Below are 25,133 nucleotides of genomic sequence, written 5' to 3'. Positions count from 1 at the left end.
TATGATTATTTATAATCCAGCCACTTCATTTCAGTGATAGTAAAATTCCTAAGGTTCGAATATAAAAAAATTTGGCAGTGTTGTGTTGATAATGAAAAAGACTTTTTTTTTTATTTGATAGAAGTTTAACCCGTTAAGGTCATTCTTCCTCGTAATGAAAAAGACTATCTTGCCTATTTTTCATCAGATTTTAAAGTTACCGTGTGTATGAGATATTTACGATGCAAAAAGATGGGATAACAATAATTTTGCACAATCACCAATCACAATCAATGAAATTCTTCATTTTCGACTTGAAAACTCATGAACTTTTGATTTTGGTTGAGAATGATTAAGAAGCATAAAGAGCCACTCTAGGATGCTCACGAAGTTCAAACCAAGCATCGTAGTGGAACCCTTGATCTCAAATATGGTAAAAAAGTCAATGGTTATTGGAAATAACTTAATGCAGACCCTTTAACTATGCAGTAAATCCGTTTGTGGCAGGCAAAAAGTGTTGCCTGTCTAGTAGACACCCAGAAAATAACTAAAAATAAGCAGATCCTTGGATCGCAATCTGTGCAACCGGTTTTACGCAATGTGACAGATGTGTTCTGATGGACAAAGAAATTTATGGTGAAACCGAATTTAAGTGGTCAAATTTCTCGAGATACCTTATCATAGGGTTGCCATCCGTCCCGCAAAAGCGGGACATGTCCCGCTTTATTGTTAAATGTCCCGCTGTCCCGCTTTTCCCTCAAAATTTCCCGCATTTTTCATGGAAAACTTTTACAAAGTTCACTGACTTACACTGTAAAAATCTAACTTTATCTTCAATTTCAATTCATTGGTTCAACCTAAAAAATCTTGCGAAAACGTCTTTTTTCTCAAAATAAGCAACACAACACAAGAAAAAAATTGGAATACGTCTTTTTTCTCAAAATAAGCATCAATTTTTCAGAGTTCGTTCACATAAGACAATATCTAACAACCCTAAAGTTACAGAAAGTTTCTTTTCAGTTAAGGGTTTTGGAGCTTGTTCATCCAATGCAATGTTAATAAATTTGATAAAAAGGAAATATTTTTTAAGATGCTTCCAAATGATCAAATGATTCAAATAATATATCCTAATTTTTTGATAGAATCTTAGTTAAATGTCCTTTTATCATAACTCACTATTTTTTGACTCAGTTGTCAAAGTATAAAATGATGGAAGTTTTCTTGAGTTTTTAAATTTTTGAAACAAATTTGAAATATATTCGTTATTCCACAAAGGTTTTTTACGCGATATAAAATCAACCGTTTACGCGTAGGACTTGAAATATTTCTCTCATATAACGTGTTAATTTGCAAAAACTGTGAAAATTAACCGTGTTTATTGCAAAAAACCGTGTAAATACAAGTCATGTAAGGAAAAGTGAACAAAATCAATCCGCGTTAAAAAAAAACCTTAGTGTGCTTAATATGAATAACTTTTGCTGATGGTATACGAATAAGTTCGGCAATACAATTAAGCTTTTTTTTTTAATAGTTTTTTAAATGTCCCGCTTTTTTCGACTGTGTCCCGCTTTTTTGTCGTTAAATGTCCCGCTTTTTTCTGAAAGTATCTGGCAAGCCTACCTTATCATGAAAAGATTCCAACCAGATTTCAATTGATTTTTCCAGGGGAATTTGTGTAAAATATCATGGTTTTGCAAAGGTTTTGCTTTTGTGGTAAAAATAGAACAATAACTGACTGAAAAAAGTGTGCAAAGATAAAAAAGAGATTTTATGATAAATCAAGATTATAAAAACCTTCATTTCCTTCATAGAAAATTATTCAATCAAATGAACAGTTTTTAAAATACACACATTTGTAACTGCCCGGATTCTAAATGATCATAGCCTTACAACAAAACACCGAGTTTCTGACGTTAATCACTTAAATAATAATTTATTGTTTTTTCTGTCTTGGTGTCAGTTTTTTTAAATTTTTGTTGCATTGTTTTTTTTCAGTTTTTTTTTTCTTGTAATTATTGTATTTAAAAAAAATAATAATGGTTATTTATGGCGTTTTGAAATATTAAAAATCCCTAAGTGTCCAAGTCTTCCTTTAGACAGGGTTTACTGAAATCGACATAAAGCTCATGGGGGGGGGGGGTTGTTTTTTTCATGATTTTATTTGATTTAATTAAAAAAAACTTTTAAAATATATATTCTAACTATTAATTTGACTATTCACTCATAAGTTCTTTAACATAAATTGTTTTTTTAATCGCGACTTTTGAAAAAAAAATTTAGTAGATTTTTCAAGGTTTCTTACATTACCTGCTTCTTCATCTTTCTGATGAATATGTGCTACTCTTAGCTACGCGAAAGTTTTACTCTTAGTAGCATAACTCAAATGTTAAATTTGGTTCCAGTTAATTTAAAAATTGTTTCCGAAATCAAATTCAGTTTATTCATGAATCAAAACTAGCAAAATCAACTGAAATACAACTGCCTATGAATTCAAATAATTAAAAAAAAAGATTTTTGATAAACAATTAAAATTATAAATCTGCGATCTTTTGTGAATGGAATGGTGGGGAGGGGGGCCGTCACATAAAAAACGTATGACGCTCTCTTTCTAAAGATAACCGCTCAGTTTAGCCACGCGTTTTAACACGTTTGTCGCCATGGCACCCATATTTGGGTGACGAGTGTATTTCCTGGGGGGCCCCGTCACATCAAAAAACGTGTGACGCTCTTTTACTCCATTTAGCCGCTCAGTTTAGCCACACGTTGCAAACCTGGGGCTCTCGTTATTTATTTTGTCGCCCCAAGAATTAGTTTGAGCCCGGCTATAAAAACTACCAAAATGAGCGTGGCAATGATCGTGTTAAAAAAGAGAGTTTAAGGATTTCGTTTCTCTTGCAGCGACCGAGGGGCGCAAGATTTGTACACCAACTTGCTGAAAATATGTGCCAAACTAGTTGAAATCTGACAACTTACAGTAAATTAGAAAAACGATGCTAAAAAAATTTTGAACTTCTAAGCAAAACGTATATCAATCGAAAGAGTAGATTCTAATAAATCTCTAGGTATATAAAAAGTTGCCAATTTGATTCAAAATTTTTAAGAAACAATGACGGCAAAATCCTTTAAACCCACCAACACGAAGGGAGTTGGAAAATGACAAAAAAGATGTGAGTTTTTATTACAATATACTAAAGAACTGGGATCTATGAGAAACCAAGCATGTTCTATGAAAATGATAATCACATTAACGAAAAAAACTAAAATTGGAATTTAGAAAATCGGATCATTGGTAAACGATAAACAGAAATGCAAAGCCAAAACTGGGTGACTTTTTGAAGTAAGTTTTTTTTCTACCGGAAGTTCCGGAATAGCCGCAAAAACTTCCTTTGGGCCTCAAAATATTTATACATCCATGGATAGATTTATTCTTGACCATTAAAAATATTATAATACCAGCACAATATATGAAATATATCAGAAGTTAAAAGCATTTTAAAAAGAGCTCTTATTCGAGACTTTTTTTTCATTCTGAATCAGTTACCGATAATGTGATAAAACATTTTGACAATGAGAAACCAGGATAAATTTTCCATACAGTGAATTAAAAATCAACGAAACCGGTCAATATTTGCGGCCAGGAGAAGGTTTGTGAACTCTTGGGTCATATGACTCAAACAGCATTTTTACGGATTTTTTAGGGGGAGCATTTTTGGTGGACACAGGAAGTTACCTGGTTCAAAATATTATGTATTTAAGGATTCCCCAGGAAGGTTTTGAAAATCAATTTTTTGCTTCAGGTCATATTGACCCGAACAGCTTTGGAAGGTTAACTGAATGTTTGTAACAGTACCAAACTTGATCATTAATTTGCTGTATTCATATGAAACGATTTCTTGTAAAGAAATCCGCCCTTAGTTTTTGATCACAAGTAAAATAACCTTTATCACTCGATTACTTCAGATATGGATAGGTACCATAAAAAACTGAAAATTTACTGAATATGGAATCAACTGTCACTCTACTTACTGAAAATTCCATTACTCTATCGCAATAATCCGTTATCATTTCAATGACACCAATCTGACTAGGTCAATGAACATAAAAATAATCTAGAAACTATAAAACAGTTAGACAGCATCCGTTCAGAAGACAGGCCAACGAAAAAGGACAACATCCATTCAGTTACAACCCAAAACAATAAAATTTCCGTGCGAATCCCCGATACCAACCCATTCAGGCGCTCCAGCTCTGACTGTCAGTCAGTCAGCCTCAGCCAGTTTGTTTGAGTCTGCCGGAATGCAATGGCACTGGTTTGGATATTTGAAATTTTCCGTTTCGGGGAAAAGTCAATTTCGCTAGCCCGATTCCGAATGATGTTTACTTGTGTTGCTTCTGTTATTGATTTTGTCCAGAGTTTCGTTTTTCTTTCTCAATATTTGTCCGACCGACGACGACGACGAGAGAATATTTCATTCAGCTCTGTAAGCAGCTCCTCCGATAATATTGTCGAACGTTTGCGCTTTTTGGAGAAATGTTTACTTTCGCTCCTATCCGATCCCTTCATGGAAAACAATAACAAATCCTACCAGTTAAGTGAATAACTCTTTCCTCCGTCTGTTTGAATTTAAATTTGTTCTTCGGGGATTTTTCGGTTTGTCGGAAGTATATCGGCAAAAGGGAAAGGAACTCACTGTTGTCTGTTTGCTCACAAATTGAATCATTAAATATGGACAGGTAGCAGTTTATTTGGGTTTTTTTATGTATTTGAGAAGAACTTATGATTTAAAAATAAATACACATTTTTATCTAAAATCTATAATAAGTATTTACTTTGCATCAGACCAGATTATTTACATCGAAATATGAATATCAAATGTAACAAATATACTAAAGCTTAGTTCTTTTAGAAATGGGACAGTTACGAATGCCTGTATCTAAAAAACCATTCGTTTGAACGAAATACTTTCTATGAAGAAAAAGAAGGTAATGTTATTATCTTTCATGAAAAAATTTGAAAAAAAATATTTACCGTTTTTTGCTAAAGAAATTTCTACTTTATTCTTGGTATCTCCCATTGGCCGGCGCACACTTTTTTCAGCCATGGTATTGATCAGTTTCTCCAACTTATACTTCGTAAAATCTATATTTTAGGTAGCTTCACCCTCCTTCTTCAATTTCTGATACTTTTTGGTCCAATACTTCTCTGGAAACTGGAAACTGGAAGCATTTTAGTGGATACAGTTGTTTCGAAATGATCAAATTATATTATTTTTGACCACATTTTTGAACGTTTTTTTTTCGGTACCGGTTTTACAGCTTAAGAGTTTTGGAACTATCAAAAAATGGTTGTTTGAGGTTGGATTTCAATGAGTCATCACTAGGCAACACTTTCAGCTTATCGGAGAAAATTGTTTTGGACATTTCAGCGATCTACCCTAAGTTTTTCGTTTATTGAAAATTAAAAATGCTGGTATGAGACTTGACTTCCTTGATGATCCTTAACCGTTGTTGCCGATCATGTGCTTCTCTCCAATGCTTGATTTTAACTTTGTGGACATTATTGACAGTGTTTGCATACTTATCCACCACAAAAACTCAGTAATTCTTTGAATAATCAACGGTGTTGTCAGCTATCAATTTGATAATGACGTATTTTCAAGGAAACTGTGCAAAATTATTTTTTTCTTTTTCTCTTGCATCGTACATATCTCAAAAACGCGTAAATTTTAAATTTTGAAAAAAATAGGACGAATAGTACTTTTTACAGGCAACAAAATGCTGTCAAAATTTTCAATATTCAATAACTAGTTAACGAGCTATTAGCAAATGAAAGTGTCCCATTTCTAAAAGAACTAAGCTTTAAACGGATTAATTCCACACCAACCTAATCGTGCTTGGTTTTGTTTAAAATTGTCCCAATAAACAAAATTAAAGAGCACCATCAATCAGTTCTACCGCTTGATGAGCCTTTTGAAATCGAACATTTTATTACGCTGATTAGCTTCGGGAATGTCGATTGATCGGTGAGGGAACGAAAACGCTTATGGATGGTCGCAGAAATTCTATTGAATGTAATCAAATTATGCATCCAAAGTGGTGTTGTTTGTGGTGATAGCAAATAGTGTAATCCAGCACCTGCAGATTTTCACGGCAGCTTATCGACCACAAAACTTTACAATTTTATTACCTACCATTTAGTGGTTGGCTTAGGATTTGAATTTTCTAACATCTATTTTTATTACCTCTCATTTAATCGTTCGAACTTATACTTGAAAATAAAGAGAAATGTTTTAAGTACCTACACAACGATGGTCGTTGAATAACTTTCTTCCCTTTTTTAACCACCTAGTAAAAGCAAAATGTCAGAATTAGAATAAAATTTGTAATGATATTTTTTCAAAAGCTCTACCGCCGCTCAACAGATTTTACTAGCAATCGAATGAAAAGTAGGTTTTTCAGATCACTTTTTTGAACTTTTTGTGACCATTTCATTAAAAAAAATTTAAAACATATTTCTTGGCTTCATGATGATGGCTTCATGATTAACTTCAGCTTTCATAAGCAAATATTTTTTAGACGTGTAATATTTGAACTACAGCACTTTTCCTGAGGCATGCTTTTTCGGATTTTTTTTTCTTTCATGCTGAATAACGAGAAAACTAGAAGCTTTAGCTATATATAATGCTCTAAACATATTTTACTGACATTACAAGGTTCTATTGATATAAGTTAGAGTTCGAATTAGATAGATTTTACTTTTGGAGTGTCAAAATGACACTCTAAGTCGGAAAAGGAAGTTTTTTTGTCCAGGCTTCCAGGGTTCGTCCATAAATAAAGTAAAGATGCAATATTAAAGAACTTTTGAATTCATTTAGGGTCCCCGAAGAAATTTTTCTTTTTTGAAGCTTCTGAAAAAAGTTAAAAACATTCAAACTTGCAATAGTGTCAAAATGACACTCTAATGCGGATGAGGGTTAATGCAAAAATCAAATGAGCCAAAATGGTAGAAGTACATACAAGCAAATAACGAGAAATCACGTTTTGAAATTATTTTTTTTGGCCTTTTTCCATATACTTTCGAGAATTTGAATGTTTTTTTTTTTAATTTTTAATGAGTATGTAAAAAAATCTATAAATCCGAAAATATTATCAAACATGGTTTTAATATGAAAAATCGTTTGGCATAATTACCTAAAAATCGACCATTTTGTCACTTAATAACCCTTTGGCTTTGAGGGCCTCATAACTTTTTGCAGATAGATATCAAGAAATTTGTTAAATTAAATAAAACCTTTTTAAAAATTTCTTCAGTAATGTCAGAAATACTTATTTTTTCCAAAACTCACAAAAAATTCAGAATTTTAATTTTAAGATAATCAATCATCATTATCATCAAAATACTATTCCTGAATTGAATTAAAGCGTAGTTCTTTTAGAAATGGGACAGTTACGAATGCGTGTATCTCAAAAACCATTCGTTTGATCGAAATACTTTCTTTGAAGAAAATGAAGGTAATGTTATGATATTCCATGAAAAAATTTCAAAAAAATTATTTATAGTTTTTTCTTAGAGAAATTTCTGTTTTATTCTTGGTATCTCCCATTGGCCGGCGCACACTTTTTTCAGTCATGGTATTGATCAGTTTTTCCAACTTATACTTCGTCAAATCTATATTTTAGATGGCTTCACCCTCCTTCTTCAATTTCTGATACTTTTTGATCCAATACTTCTCTTTTAAAAGAAACTGGAAGCATTTTAGTGGATACAGTAGTTTCGATATGAACAAATTTGATTATTTTCGACCACATTTTTGAACGTTTTTAATGGAATTTCTCCTGGAAAAATCTGACAATAACGAAGTAAAACCATCATAAGATGTTATAATAAGATAAAATCGGTTAGTATAAATCGTAGGTTGCGGGTGGAACATACAAGATTACTCTTTTTTGGCTTTTAATAACAGCGAAAACCAAAGTTTCGTTTTGAAAATTTTTGTTTTTTTTTCGCAGGAGAAGAATTCTAGCAAATCATTATAATTTGATACAGAATAACCAGCAAATACATACTTTAATATACTCGGGATCTTGCAACGAGCAGACATGGTTAGGATTCAAACGCTGGAATTTATTTAAAATAGGGTATTTCATAAGTTTTGTCGTTCATCAGAAATCATCTGTCCCATAGCTTCGGTACCGGCTATACAGCTTACGAGCTCTGGAACTAGCAAAAAATGGTTGTTTGAGGTTGGGTTTGAATGAGTTATCATTAGGCAACACTTTCAGCTTATCGGAGAAAATTGTTTTAGACATTTCAGCGATCTACCCTTAGTTTTTCGTTTTTTGAAAATTAAAAATACTAGTATGAGACTTGACTTCCCAGATTACCCTCAACCGTAGTTGCCGATCTTGTGCTTCACTCCAATGCTTGATTTGAACTTTGTGGACATTATTGACAGTGTTTACATACTTATTCACCACAAAAACTCAGTAATTCTTTGAATAATCAACGGTTTTGTCAGCTAACAATTGGATAATGACGAATTTTAATGGAAACTGTGCAAAATTATTTTTTTCTTTTTCTCTTGCATCGAACATAATTCAAAAACGCGTCAATTTAAAATTTTGAAAAAAATAGGTCGAATAGTACTTTTTACAGGCAACAAAACGCTGTCCAAATTTTGAATATCCGATATCTAGTAAACGAGCTATTAGCAAATGAAAGTGTCCCATTTCTAAAAGAACTAAGCTTTAAGTATAACAATGAAATTCAGGATGATTTTTTTTCTTTTCTGTTTCTGTTTCTGTTAAAAACTTAACTTTTTCATCTTCATATTAAGGTTTAGTTATGTTCTTAAAAAAGAAAATTTCAAAATTATAAAAACTACAGGCACATAGAAAGTAAGAAGAAATGAAAAGATATGAAAAATGAGCGAGTAGAGTATGATTAGAAGCATTACATATCATTAATTTGACCTCCATGGAACAAATTTTCATTTTCATTATCTTGGAATGTTCTTATTAACGAACATAAACTTAACCGATAAGGCCGAAAAAAGAATCAACATTCTTTTTTAATTTTCAAAACAATTTTCCAAATACTATTTTCAAAAAAAATTTCCGAAGTTTTTAGTCGATCTATTAGTTTTTTGTTAAATATTTAATAAAAAAAACCTTTCTCAACTTCAAATGCATAACCTTCTTGGAAGCCTATAAATCTTAATTTTCAACAAAAAAAAAACTACGTTTCTTGCTTTTGTGCATTCCAGTACCCAACAATTCATATGACGGCGTAAAAATATTCAGAGCATGAATTTTTTATCTATTAATGCGCTTGAAAATTTATGAACGTTTCACTTATTTTATTTACTCTAAATCATCTTTTGAAATCGACCATTAAAAAATGAAAAGTGCAATAAACGATTCGAAGAAGCAACTTTAAAGCATCATGTTAATGTGCAATGTTAACTAAAATAGTATTTGCTTTGTACTTTCAATTTTGACATCAAAACTTTTAGATTACTTTTTTTATCAGCTCCGAACTCATGGAATGTAAACATCAATAAAAAACGAACTTTCTAAGCCATTTAACTATTTTAAAAGCTAAAAGAATTTGAATATAAAAAAGAATTTTATTTCTGACTATGGTCACTGGCATTCTTGAAATAGAATTAAATGTTCTCTTTTTCATTTGTCATCAATGCGTTTTGAAAAGTTCTTTAAAGTTCAAAATGGATTCCGTCATCCTAATTGAAAATTCATATCTAAAATTAAAGATATAACAGAGGATTTTTTAATCAACTGTGCAATTGAAAATGAAAAAAAAAATGTAAATTAAAATCTTTATACAGTGAGCGAAATAAGAATAGCACCACTATGTTTTTTGCTTGTTAAAATATGAATGGTTGAAAATTACGAAAGTTTTCTTTCACAATTTGTTCTGAATTGCTTAATGGATAAATCAAGCATAAGTTTACTTTTTTTGGACGTAGCAATTGGCGTTGAGGACCAAAAATGTGAAAAAAGGGTGCGAAATAAGAATAGCACCACTTGAGTTTTTCAACAAAAACAAGATTATTTTTAAAAATTTACTGTGTTAAAGTAAATCATAATGCTTCTACGAATTATTTGAAAAGATAACTGCATTTTATGGAGTTTTCCAGAATTTCAAAAGTTTTCAAAGGTATTAAAAGGGGGTTTTATAAGATGCTCCTCTTGCATTAAGGAATTTGATATTTGAGCAATAAAACTTCATCAAACTGCTTGATTTCTTCATTCACATTCATGAGTATAATGTTAAATGATGAAACAAAGATTTTAAGCTGCAAAAAGCAGGTTGGAATTTAAAAATACTAATGTGTTTTAATAATCAAACACTATTTCTCTAGTTTTAAGTCATAGATGGCAGCACTATCTTGCCATTGAACCAAATTCATACCCATTTTCGCATATCCGGGATTAATTAGGGAGTGCTCGATGATTTTGGTTAAGAAATAAAAACATGTACCGTGTGAACGCTTTGGAAATTCTAAGATCACTAAATCTAAAAAAAATTGAATTGCATCAAGGTCACTGAAAGTGAATTTTTTGGACCGATTATCAGAAAAAAAGTTATACTTTGCGATGGATCTTGATGGACCAGACGGCTAGCAGTATTATTAGTATGATTTGCAATTGAATATGCAATGCAATATGAATGCAAGTTAAGATGGGCAGGAATTTTGGCGGTTGTATATTCTTGTGTTGGTGATTCTTTTGCAAATCCGGAAAAGCATTCTGCAGTGTGAACTTCCACAAAACTGTGATGAAAAAACACCTCAAAATGATGAATATGGGCCTAAATAAACCTGTGAATTCAATATTGAGACTTAATTTGGTTTTAACTGCAAGATAGTGCTGCCATCTATGACTTGAAACTTGAAAAAGTGTGGTTTACTGAACAAAATGAAAGTTTTTGATTTCCAACCTACTTTTTTCTGATTCAAAATTAGTCCCAAATGTTTGTTTCATCATTTCACGTCATTTTAATGAACGAATTAAGTAGTTTGATAAAGAATTACGCCTAAAATATCAAATTCCTTAACGCTAGAGGAGCATCTCTTAAACCCCCTTTTAATACCTTTGAAAACTTTTGAAATTCTGGAAAACTAAATAAAATGCAGTAATCTTTTCAAATAATTCGTAGAAGCATTATTATTCACTTAAACACAGTAAATTTTCAAAAATATTTTTTTTTGTTGAAAAATTCAAGTGGTGCTATTCTTATTTCGCACCCTTTTTTCACATTTTTGATCCTCAACGCCAATTGCTACGTCCAAAAAAAGCAAACTTATGCTTGATTTATCCGTTAAACAATTCAGAACAAACTGTGGTAGAAAACTTTCGTAATTTTCAATCATTCATACTTTAACAACCAAAACACATAGTGGTGCTATTCTTATTTCGCTCACTGTATATAAAAATGAATTTCTGTCTGTCTGTCTGTCTGTCTGTCTGTTCCCTATAGACTCGGAAGCTACAGAGCCGATTTGCGTGAAACTTGGCAGGTGGGGCAGGGCCGTAGGAACAACCTACTCATGGGGGGGGTTTTGGTGACTGACTTTTTACCTAGATGTTTTGGGCAACAATGCACGAGTACAAAAAAATTAAAATAAATTGTGTTTGTTACTATATGAATATCAATTTTTAAGTACGTAAACATTAAAATTTTTCGTAATTAAATCGTAACTTTAGAAAATTGATCCTTAACCCAAAAGGTGAGCTAAATTCGTTGTCATCGATGGTTGAAATCTTTGAATTTTTTTAAGAGTTTGGTAGATCAAACTTAGTTGATTTGGACATAAAATAAGCTTTTTCTAGTCGAGTCTTCCATTTCTCAAACAAACTTATTCTTGACTCGAATCAAACAAGCCTAATCTTTTAAACTATTTTGCAAATTCAATAAATTTGAAAACAAGTACAATTAAAAATTATCCGATTTTTTGGCGCAAATTTCTCGATGCAAACCAAGGTTGCCAAAATCACAGAAAAATCTGTAATTTCACAGAATTTTGAGCAAATTTTCGTTACAAAATCTGTGTCACCGACACAGAATTTTGAAATATTCACAGATTTCACAGAATTTTTGAATTTTGAATGGATTTCAAAAATTTTAATTTTTTTGGCCGATATAAAATTTAGATTTCTTCCTTTAAATTTGAAAAGTATGATAAAGTTGGTAATGTTAATTGATTTTACCTAACTAAAATGTTGAAAAGACCTCATTTAAATATCATGAACTTCCAATGAAATTAAAGGAAATAGCATCACAGAAAACCATCACAGAATTTTTGGATAAAATCACAGAAAGTCAGATTTTTTTTTCTCAAAAACACGGAATTTTTTTTCGGCAACCTTGATGCAAACTTGAATCAAATGAATGGTTTTAGTATAAAATATGGCTTTGAAAAAACTGCAATATTAACATATTGTGAACCAAATTCAAAATATCTCTTGTTTTTCGCTTGTTCGCTTGTTAAACAATACATTGAGAAAATATAGAATTTTGTGCAAATTTTTTAGATCAAGAAGACTCGAATTTTACTTTTTATTTGTGATTTTCAGCTGAATTGTGTTCACAAACTAATTTTGTTAAAAAAATTGAAATCTTGTAATTGAATGGACAAGAAATCTTAACACATAAAGGACCGAAAAAATGTATGACGAGAAACACCGAAATTCGACATTCTATATCTCAGAAACTTCTAGACAAAATTCTACAAATTTAGCTTTTTTAAGTTACTGCAAATGTTGTGTTCAATTTTGTTGAATAAAGTTTTAACACCTCAATTAAGTCCATTCGAGTTATAAATACTTTGAAGTATAGCACACTGTTGGCAAGCGAAAAAACGAGATATCTTGAATTTGGTCCACAATTTTTTAAAAATGGTGATCTCTTGAATTCCTCAACAAGCCTGATCTTTTTTTCAACTTGGAATCTGCATTCTGAATCTGAATTAAAAAAATACGCTTTGAATCTGTAGCCAAATTTCAAAACGATTTCTGAAATGTACAAAGATTACGATTTCCGAATCTTATTCCAGATCAGAATTTTATGAGCCAAGTTTTAGAGCCCTCATTCATGAATCTATTAATTAAGTTGTGTGGTTCAGATTTAATCTTAATTCACTGTTCAAATTATTTTTTGTTAATCTGAATAATGAATTTGAATTAAAATATGAATTTACAATGATCTGAATCTGATTTTTCAATTTTGGATTGCCATTTCGAAGCTTTAAATTTTAGAATTTTGTATACTTTTTTAATTTAAATTGGCATTTCAGTCAAAAGGAAGCAAATACTAAAATTTACAATTTGCCCGACGTTTCGGCCTTTGGTCTTGGCCTTCCTCAAGGGTTATATTGCATTATACTGTATGCAATATAACCCTTGAGGAAGGCCAAGACCAAAGGCCGAAACGTCGGGCAAATTGTAAATTTTAGTATTTGCTTCCTTTTGACTGAAATGCCAATTTAAATTAAAAAAGAATAATAATCATCAGTCGTTTAAAAAGTACCTACTTAAAAAAAAAAAAAGAATTTTGTATAAGAATTCGGTCTGAGAACTCGATCTCGATTATCTCGAAAAACATGATTCAAATTTGATACGGAATTCACCAAATCTGAATCAAGATTTCGAAGAAGCTTTTAAATTCTAATTTCTTATTTTTATTGGAACTGAATATCAAGAATCCCGAACTGGATACAGAATCGGAAATACGAGAAAAGAAATACAATTTTGGTTTTGGGAGTTATGGAATCAGACCCTTTAAAATGGGTTTAATTTAATTCAAAATTTTATATTCAGACCTGAATTTCGATGAACAAGTGAGAAAATTTTGAAAAAGTGTAGCAGAATTTTGGACTTGAGATGAGTTTTTGAGGTTTTGGCATAAGTTTTTAGTCTAGATTGTTACTCTTGATTGGCCTTACTCTATTATCATAATTTGGTTCTGAATTTAAAATTTTGAGTGTAGAGTAGAATACCTCGCTTGCCGTTTTGGATCCTCATGGGGGGTGTTTAACCCCCAAAACCCCCCCCGTTCCTACGGCCATGAGGTGGGGGTATTGGAGGCCGGGGAAGGTTTCTATTATGGTTTGGAACCCCTGCTCCTAACAGGAAGGGGGGAGGGGGTCTCTCAAATAAAAGTAATAAGTCTTCATAGCTCTTGAACTTATTAATCAAATCATACCAAACTGGATGGGTTCTTGGGTACGAGAAATGTTTATAAGAATATTTGGTACCCCTCCTTCTTTCCAGAGGGGAGATATGAAGGAGTGGGAGGGGCCAACCTTAGAATTTTCTACATAACTGGAGAACTATTCTAGCTAATCGATCAAAATTTTGCATTGGAGGGTAGTGGAATACAAGAAATAGTTTCATGATTATTTCAGAACCCTCCCTCCTTCCATTGGAAATACAGGAAGGAGGGAGGGGCCTTCAAACCCTATTTATTACCTAACTTGAAAACTTTTCAAGTAAATGGAGCTAAATTTGACTCGGAAGGGTATTTGGGTACGATAAATAGTTCTATGAATATTTGGTACACCTCCCTCCTTCCAGTAAGCAGATAGAAAGTGGGGAGGGGCCTCATTTACAATTTTTGATTTTCTCATGAAGAAGGGAGGGACCTTCCAAACAAAAGACATTTTTTTGCATAGCTCGAGAACCAATCAGGTAATAGTATCAAATTTGGCATGGGGTAGTATTTGGGAACGAGGAATATTACTGGGAATATTAGGTACCCATCTCTCCTCTCGGTGGGGTCATAGGAAGGGGGGATGGGGGCCACCTTACAATTTTTCATATAACTCGAAAACTTATCAAGATATTGGAATTTGGCATGGGAAGGTATTTGGATACGAAAAATATTTCAATGATTATTTGAGGCTCCTCCCTCTTTCCAGTCAAAAGGGAGAGGGGGCCTCTTATAATTAATTACATAAATCAAAAACTAGTAAAGCAAATGCAACCCAATTTGGTCTAGGCGGGTATTTGGGAACGAGATATGTTCTAATGATTGTTTAAGTCCCTTCTTTCTTCCAGTGGGGAGAAAGGAAAGATGGAGGGGAGTTTCATACAATTTTAACTGCATAACTCGAGAACCACAACAGCTAATGGAACCATATTTGGCATGGAACGATATTTGGGTACGAGAAATGCTTTTATTTGATATCCCTCACTCCTTCAAAGAGGAGGATGAAAACGGGGAGGATAGGTCTCTCTTACAATTTTCAGTATAACTGGAGAGCTGATCGAGCAAATGGAAACATATTTGGCATGTGAGGGTATTTGGATATGAGAAATGTTTCTATTATAAATGGAAGCCCCATTTTTTTTTTCAGTGGAAAGATATAAAGGGCAAAAGGGGGGCTTCCAAACAATTTTTTTTCATAACTCGAGAATTAATCGAGCAAATTAAAACCAAATTTGATTTCATACAAAATACTTTTATAAATATTTAGTTCTCCTCACTCCATTCAATGGGGAGAATGGGAGAGGGGATGGTACTTCCTTTCAATTTAAAATAAAACCAAATTTGGCATGGGATGGTATTTCAATACGAGATATTTTTCTATTTGAAACAATTCCTTTCTTGCAGTAGGAGGATAGAATTGGGAATATCGGAAGCGAAGAAGAAAGCTTATATTTAACCTTTTTTTTTAATAAATCCGAGAAATGAACAAAACTTAGCATGAAAATCATTTTGGTATGATTGTATGATTATCTGACACACCATCCTCCTTTCAGTAAGTAGGTATAAAGAAGGAGGGAGGTGAGCCCAATACAATTTTGTTAGCATAAGTTCTCAATTTATGCAAAGGAAGCCAGCAAATGGAAACAAATATGGCATGGAAAGGTACTTGGTTACGAAATACAGTGCAGAGAGAGGAAGAAAGGAGGGGGCTTCATGCAAATTTTGTAGTAAAGCTTAAAAACTTATAAACCATTATTTAATTACATAGTAACTTATCAACCAATGGAACTATATTTGATATAAGAGTATTTTTGGGCTCGAAAAAAATGGGTTTGATTATTGAAGACCACGACCTCCATACAGCAGGGGATGATGGGAAGGACAGGGGAAGGCTCTCTTATCAGTTTTTAGCATAAATCCAGAACATATTAAGCAAAAACAACCATATTTTATAAGTTAGTTTGTTTGCATAAAAATAATTTGAGACCCTCCTTTTTCAGGACGAAGCCTAAAGAAACAGATTAAAATAATCAGAACTTATAGATCAAGATTCAGAATATTAGTTTAAGTCATCTTTGTATTGCAATCCGAAACTCTAGCTGCAGTCTCATTTCATAGCGGTTGCTTTTGATTTATGTTATGAATTGATTCAAAATAATGCCAAAAATACAATAAAAATTTGAATAATTTCTGAAAATATCATTGGTTTTTTAAAGGTGTAGCAAAGCGCACCGGGTCAGCTAGTTATCTAAAAATTTAGAAATTTTAAGATTAGAATATTAAAACCGTTTTCTACATTCCATTGACGCTTTTCGATCTGAATTTAAATTTAAAATATTTAAGATGCTATGCTAAACCTTATAAAGATTTTCACACACAGAATCTTTATTTACTTATAGATTCGAAATATTGTTCCTCTTTTAATTTTTTTAATCAAACTAGAAATTACAAGAGTGTATGTTTTAAAAATGATTTTTTAATAAAAAACCCGATTTAATACACTTAACAGTGGATTGGAGCCTTTCTAACAGAGTTTAAATTATATTTGGAAATATATAAAATAATATAGAATATACATGACAGATTCCTTCCCTCTGAATCATATAAGTATGATTTCAGATATTCAAACACGAAAAATTCCAATCTCAATATAAAAAAATGATGCCTGATACGTTTTTTTGGGGAAAAGCGAACTGGTATGTAAGGAGCTCATTTTATGTATGGAAAGAATGGTATTTAAACAGTAGAATTTCCAAGATTTATAACACGCTGAAATGGTGCCGTGGTAGCAACCAGAACTTTCACGTTGCTGGTCACGGTTCGAATCTTACTGTTTTTTTATGCTTTTTTTTTACTGAATAAGTAAAACCAACTACAATATTGATGGATAGCCGTGACGCGTGCCCTAGCATGATACCTTTTTTAGAGCTCAACCATGCATAGAGGAAAAATTCCCACAAAAGGAGGGGAAAGTAATATGACTATTAAATGATTAATCTCATTCTGTAAACTAAATCTGAAATCTTATTCTGATTCTAAAGTTTGAATTTTGAGTTACAACACTTAGTCTAATATTTGAATATAAGTTCCAATTTCAAATTCCAGGTTGATCTTTAATCCAAATTCTTAATCAGAATTCTAAATCTGAATTCTCAATCTGAATTCTGAATCTGAACTCTGAATTTGAATTCTAAATCTGTATTCTGAATCTGAATTCTGAATCTGAATTCTGAATCTGAATTCTGAATCTGAATTCTGAATCTGAATTCTGAATCTGAGTTCTGAATCTGAATTCTGAATCTGAATTCTGAATCTGAATTCTGAATTCTGAATCTGAATTCTGAATCTTAATTCTGAATCTGAATTCTGAATCTGAATTCTGAATCTGAATTCTGAATCTGAATTCTGAATCTGAATTCTGAATCTGAATTCTGAATCTAAATTCTGAATCTGAATTCTGAATCTGAATTCTGAATCTGAATTCTGAATCTGAATTCTGAATCTGAATTCTGAATCTGAATTCTGAATCTGAATTCTGAATCTGAATTCTGAATCTGAATTCTGAATCTGAATTCTGAATCGGAATTCTGAATCTGAATTCTGAATCTGAATTCTGAATATGAATTCTGAATCTGAATTCTGGATCTGAATTCTGAATCTGAATTCTGAATCTGAATTCTGAATCTGAATTCTGAATCTGAATTCTGAATCTGAATTCTGAATCTGAATTCTGAATCTGAATTCTGAATCTGAATTCTGAATCTGAATTCTGAATCTGAATTCTGAATCTGAATTCTGAATCTGAATTCTGAATCTGAATTCTGAATCTGAATTCTGAATCTGAATTCTGAATCTGAATTCTTAATCTTGTAAATCTCATTTTGATTGTTTTGCATCACACGGTTTTCAACATTGAAATTTCTTTCATCCAAATTTTTTTTTATGATTTCGGATTTTACAACTTTTAATAGTATGGTTTTACCCCTAAAAGTATGCAGCAAACTTAATTTCAGAAAAATTGTGAAAAAAAGTTTTCACAAAACAAAATCGTGTTTTCATGCGTAATGATCTTTAAGTCATCGCAAATTTATCAAAAACTGTGCAAATTGGTATTCTTGGAGAAACAATTCCAGAATTGAAAATTGATAAAGTGAGGAGAAATATTACGGATGATGAAAAGAGCGAAAGAACATTTTTGCAAGGAAAATTTATTAACGTACACCATACTTTACCTCGCAACATCCAGCTTCATCAATTTTTAATTCTGATATTCTTTCTCCATGAATCTAAATTTTTCACCGATATGCCGAAAATAAATTTACAAAAATTCTGAATCTGAATTCTGAATCTGAATTCTGATTCTGAATTCTGAATCTGAATTCTGAATCTGAATTCTGAATCTGAATTCTGATTCTGAATTCTGAATCTGAATTCTGAATCTGAATTCTGAATCTGAATTCTGAATCTGAATTCTGAATCTGAATTCTGAATCTGAATTCTGAATCTGAATTCTGAATCTGAATTCTGAATCTGAATTCTGAATCTGAATTCTGAATCTGAATTCTGAATCTGAATTCTGAATCTGAATTCTGAATCTGAATCTGAATTCTGAATCTGAATTCTGAATCTGAATTCTGAATCTGAATTCTGAATCTGAATTCTGAATCTGAATTCTGAATCTGAATTCTGAATCTGAATTCTGAATCTGAATTCTGAATCTGAATTCTGAATCTGAATTCTGAATCTGAATTCTGAATCTGAATTCTGAATCTGAATTCTGAATCTGAATTCTGAATCTGAATTCTGAATCTGAATTCTGAATCTGAATTCTGAATCTGAATTCTGAATCTGAATTCTGAATCTGAATTCTGAATCTGAATTCTGAATCTGAATTCTGAATCTGAATTCTGAATCTGAATTCTGAATCTGAATTCTGAATCTGAATTCTGAATCTGAATTCTGAATCTGAATTCTGAATCTGAATTCTGAATCTGAATTCTGAATCTGAATTCTGAATCTGAATTCTGAATCTGAATTCTGAATCTGAATTCTGAATCTGAATTCTGAATCTGAATTCTGAATCTGAATTCTGAATCTGAATTCTGAATCTGAATTCTTAATCTGAATTCTGAATCTGAATTCTGAATCTAAATTCTGAATCTGAATATGAGTTCTGAATCTGAATTTTGAATTCTGAATTTTGAATCCTGAATTCTGATTCCTAAACCTGTATCCTGAATTTGAAAACTGAATCTGAATTCTGCATCTGAAATTGAATCTAAATTATGTATGAGTATGTAGAAATGAAAAAAAAAACATAAATTCATTCTTCAACACGAGTAAAAAAAACGAGGGTCATAAGATCTTCATATAAATTCCCCCCCAACGCAGTTTCCTGTACGGCTCTGCATTTTGTTGACACCCGGCATGGCTTTAGACACTATAATTTCATAAATGAAATTATAATGTCTATAGGCATGGCGGACTCTGAAGGAAACGCCCATCCGCCATTTGCTGCATTGAAAAGCAAGAAGTGTAAGATATAAACACTGTTGCCGTATTTGCCCCAGCAGACTGAGAAACTGCCCAGACCACGGTGCGTCTTAGTAATGCCTTTTACCTATTTGAGTTTGAGCCGCTTTCAATCAAGCGTGCCGATGGTTTATTGGATAGCGCTTGCAACTTGGGATCTGAAGGGTTTTGGTTCAATTCTCGAGTTAATAAAAATATTATTTTTTTATTTTGATTATCTTCAATTTATAAATGATTGCTGGTGCTGCTGCTTCGAGGCGCCACTAGCAACTTTTTTTTATGCCATAATAAGTATGATATGTATTTGGTAAAGAAAACGGTTTCAACTATTTTGTTTTTTTCCCGTTTTTGAAAGGGTTGTGTAGAAAAAAAAATGCATTCTTTTGAGACTAAAATCATTTTAATTGTGCAGCCCAGTTTCGCAAAAACGTTCTAGACATTTTTAAAATGGCACATACAAATCCACGGACATCAACAGAACTCGTCGAGCTGAGTCGATAGGTACCTATAAAGGTATGTCTAAGACCCATAATTAATGATCTCTCAAATCGACCGATAACCAAACCTTTCTGTTAGAAAGGCAAAAAAACGTAGAAGAGAAGTTGATTCTAAGTAAGCTATTAAAGTTAAAAGCGTAAAGCACGTACACAGTTAAAAAAATCTACGTAGAATTACATGCAACTGCATGGGTAGAAGGGAATCGCGTTATTACATGTGCCAATACTGTTCGTTACATGTAAATTCCCAGTCCCATTGATATTGATTGTTTACTGTAGATTTACATGCTAAACCTTGTTTTATTGATGTTTTGTTTAAAGGAGTGTGTTAACGCGTAAATTTAAGCCACATTAATCAGTCTCATAATGCTGAAGCATAACGAGAGAGAACGAACCAATTGAGAGCAAATTTATCAGCAGTTTTTAGCACAGCTGATCAACACCCGATCAGCTGACGATCAAGTCAGTCAAAAATTAACCACCGAAGAGACCGGATATAGCTCCACAATATAAAATAAAGATTAAGTCGAAAGCTCAAGTTAAGTGATTCTTTAAAGTTGTACAATAAAAAGGCATATCTTTGAAGACATTATAAAGTGTTTTGAAAGTCAATCCGCGCTTCTTAATTCATCCGAAAGTGTTAAAATAAGTCGATATAAACTGCAACATTTGGTCCGAAACGAGCCGGATCGAGAAGCGCGTTGATTTACTTGCCTTCAATTGTTCCCCGTGTGAAGCATCAAGTGTGATAAAAGGACAACCAACGGCTATTGTGTGCACCCAAGCCGTCGCATGTAGTGAAGCCAAACGCTCGTGTCGTTATTTTGTGGCTTTTGCGTCTGTTGTTGAGTGCGGTGATAGGGAATCTATTGGATACCTCGGGTGAACCCTCTTCCCTTCCCCCAAGTAAACACCTTGAGTGTGATTGGCTATTAAGTAGCAAAAAGTGCACCACTTTGAAAGCGGATCTGTAGTGCTGGGTTCAAAACAAGATTGTGGAGTGCGCTTTAGGCAGCGGGGTAGTACTGTAAGCTGCTGTTGGTGGGTCCCTCTACCCTTCGGGTTGCCCCTCCCCTCGACGTGTTGTTCTCTGTCTATCCTATGGAAGAAGAATCCTATGAACAGCTCCACCGAGTGGTGAAGGATTTTGAAACAACGCTGATGATGCTCCAGAAGGTCGGTGTGGAAACGGATGGGATGACCACCATTCTTCAGCACATGTTGTGCCAGCGTTTGGATTCTGCTACTTTACATCACTGGGAATGCCACCACAACTCGAAGGAGGTTCCAACATATCCGCAGTTGATTGAATTCCTGAAGTCAAGGTGTATGGTGCTCTGCAATCTTTCATTAACCAGTTCAAGCCAAGGGGAACTGAGAAAGCAGTTTGATTTTCCGGCACTCAGTCATACCAGTCTCGAGTATAAGTTTGCCTGTCCTTTCTGTGCTGAGTCTATACACTCAGTGTTTAAGTGTCAAAAGTTTACACAAATGAAGGTGTCCGATCGTGTTGATTTGATTAAGAAGAAATCATTGTGCCTCAATTGTCTATCACCAGGTCACATCGCGAGATTTTGTGTTAAAGGATCCTGTCAGATCTGCGGAAGAGGCCATCATACCCTCCTGCATGCTGGTCCTTTTGTATCACAGTCAAATTTTGAGCAGTTACCAATTCCACAGCAAGTCAATCCGAAGGCGAATCAACAACCACCACAGAACCAAACAGATATACCCTTTGAAGAAATTCTTACTAATTCCACTCTCCAGAACCAGACACATCTGTCGCACAATCCAAGCATGATTAACCACCCATCCTCAAGTACCACAGACAATCCTTCCACTAGCCACAGTTCTTTCATATCCGCAAATCCTAGTAACTTTTCAAGCACTGTTTTGCTGTCCACAGCAGTTGTTATGATTAAGGATGGATATGGAAATTCCATTCCAGCACGAGCTTTGTTGGATTCAGGATCACAGCTATGCTTCATGACTGAAAGAATTTCTCAGTCTTTGAAACTCAAACGCTATCGACATTATCTTCCAGTCAAAGGTATTGAACAATCAACTACCTGTTCCACCCAATCTGTTATCGCTTCCATTGGATCACAGTATACCAACTACCGGTCTACATTGAAATTTCACATCCTTCCGAAAATAACCTCTGATCTCCCCGGGAAAAAGTTCAACATCACTAGTTGGAAAATACCTCCAGGACTCCACATTGCAGATCACGGTTTTCAAAATCCCGGAAATATTGATCTAATTCTCGGAGCTGAGATATTCTACGATCTGTTGTTGAAAGGACAACACAAGTTAAACGACGTTGGACCAGTACTACAGAATACACAGCTGGGATGGATAGTTTCTGGCAAGGTTTTCGATGAGAACCGCGTTCAAAACCCTGCAATTCAGCGTGATATCAAACTCACAAATAATCGAGTGCTACTTATCTGGAGCAACAATCCTGAACCACCAGAAAGGGCGAATTAGAGTTCTCCTACATCGAGGCGCACTTGGCGCGCCTGCGGGGGTCAATTGGCCCCCGCAGTCCAGTTAAGTAATTTGTTTTTAAAATATAGTCAAAAAAGCTCAAGAAATGTTCATACTCCATAGTCTCGTCAGTGCTCACGGCTGACCGTCCGTACCGTAGAGTCCATCCATGAAGCGCTGAAGTCTACCAGAACCTTAAGTCGATCACATCCATAAGGGCACGCTACCTCGCTGAATGAAAGTTGATAGAGCGTCTTGTATTTTTGTGGAGGTTGAGGGACCTCCACGCAAAGTTAAGTTTGCGTGATTTTATACTATTCCTTCAAGGGTATACACAATCCTTTCATCAGCAGGAAGTCGTGCCAACCACATCGCAGTCGTCAGACCACCACAATTCCGCAGTCCCATCACCAAAATTCGTCTCACTCCCAAAGAAGATTTCATGAAGCCATCACCGATCATCGCAGCAGCATCGGCGCAATGAGCGCCCGCGGTGGCTCGAAGCCACCGCTTCAGGGAAGTCTTTTAATAATAATTTTTGATTGAGTAAAAAAGCCCTTCTCATCTGATTCCAGAGTTGATGGGCCTAGGAGGCCGTATACCATGATCAACGGTGCATTTCCTCATCGAAGGCATAGGCTACAACCTACAACCACAGCCACGTCGAAGAAGAAAACATACAGTCCACTCTGAACAATAAGAAGAAGAAGATGTCCAGTCCAGTGAGCCACTGATCAAGTTCAGCAGGAAATCAACGCATTTCTTTTTATTTTGTTGAATGCGTCATATCATTTTTGGATTGTTTTGAGTAGTAGGAGATATAGTAGAGTTTGAATTTCGTTGATAATGCTAGGCATATCAAGGGGGGCGGTAATGTTAACGCGTAAATTTAAGCCACATTAATCAGTCTCATAATGCTGAAGCATAACGAGAGAGAACGAACCAATTGAGAGCAAATTTATCAGCAGTTTTTAGCACAGCTGATCAACACCCGATCAGCTGACGATCAAGTCAGTCAAAAATTAACCACCGAAGAGACCGGATATAGCTCCACAATATAAAATAAAGATTAAGTCGAAAGCTCAAGTTAAGTGATTCTTTAAAGTTGTACAATATAAAAAGGCATATCTTTGAAGACATTATAAAGTGTTTTGAAAGTCAATCCGCGCTTCTTAATTCATCCGAAAGTGTTAAAATAAGTCGATATAAACTGCAACAGAGTGTTTGAAATTAATTAATAAATCAGCGATAATCATTAATAAAGAACCTTTATTCAGTTTGTTTGCATACACTTCAATGATCATTTCGACTTGACATAAACGCCTGTCGGTGCTTTTCAATTCCCCCAGCGACGGAAACGACGTCAGGTGCCGAAGAAAATTGAATCCATTGTATAGTGATTTTCTGCAACATAACAAATTCACAATAAATAAAAGTTGTTGTAACATCCACATTTCCACACACATACCTTCTTAAATGGAATTATTAAGTTTTTCAAGAACGTTGCTGGCTGAAAATCTTGTACGCACCACCTCCAATTCGAACAGAAGCAAACAGCACACGAACAGGTACAAAAAAGAACGGACGAACGTTGCCAACGCTGAGATTTACATGAAATTGCAAGAGAATTTCTTCGCAGTCGTCAAGATGCTATAGTCTTTTTCATATTCTGTCGGTGACGATGCGAAAATGTGTAAAGTAAATTTACATTTTTCTTTCTGTGTAGTTTATGATGAGAGCTTGTTAAAATATTGAACTTTATCCTCAGCTTTAGCTCTTATAAACTGCTATGTTCAATAAAATTTGCACCTTGTGTTTACTTTCATACACAGAAAGAAAAATGTAAATTTACTTTACACATTTTCGCATCGTCACCGACAGAATATGAAAAAGACTATAGCATCTTGACGACTGCGAAGAAATTCTCTTGCAATTTCATGTAAATCTCAGCGTTGGCAACGTTCGTCCGTTCTTTTTTGTACCTGTTCGTGTGCTGTTTGCTTCTGTTCGAATTGGAGGTGGTGCGTACAAGATTTTCAGCCAGCAACGTTCTTGAAAAACTTAATAATTCCATTTAAGAAGGTATGTGTGTGGAAATGTGGATGTTACAACAACTTTTATTTATTGTGAATTTGTTATGTTGCAGAAAATCACTATACAATGGATTCAATTTTCTTCGGCACCTGACGTCGTTTCCGTCGCTGGGGGAATTGAAAAGCACCGACAGGCGTTTATGTCAAGTCGAAATGATCATTGAAGTGTATGCAAACAAACTGAATAAAGGTTCTTTATTAATGATTATCGCTGATTTATTAATTAATTTCAAACACTCCTTTAAACAAAACATCAATAAAACAAGGTTTAGCATGTAAATCTACAGTAAACAATCAATATCAATGGGA

The sequence above is a fragment of the Uranotaenia lowii genome, chromosome 2 (assembly GCF_029784155.1).
Source record: "Uranotaenia lowii strain MFRU-FL chromosome 2, ASM2978415v1, whole genome shotgun sequence".
NCBI classification, from domain to species: Eukaryota; Metazoa; Arthropoda; class Insecta; order Diptera; family Culicidae; genus Uranotaenia; species Uranotaenia lowii.
Note: the sequence above shows the minus strand (reverse complement) of the source record.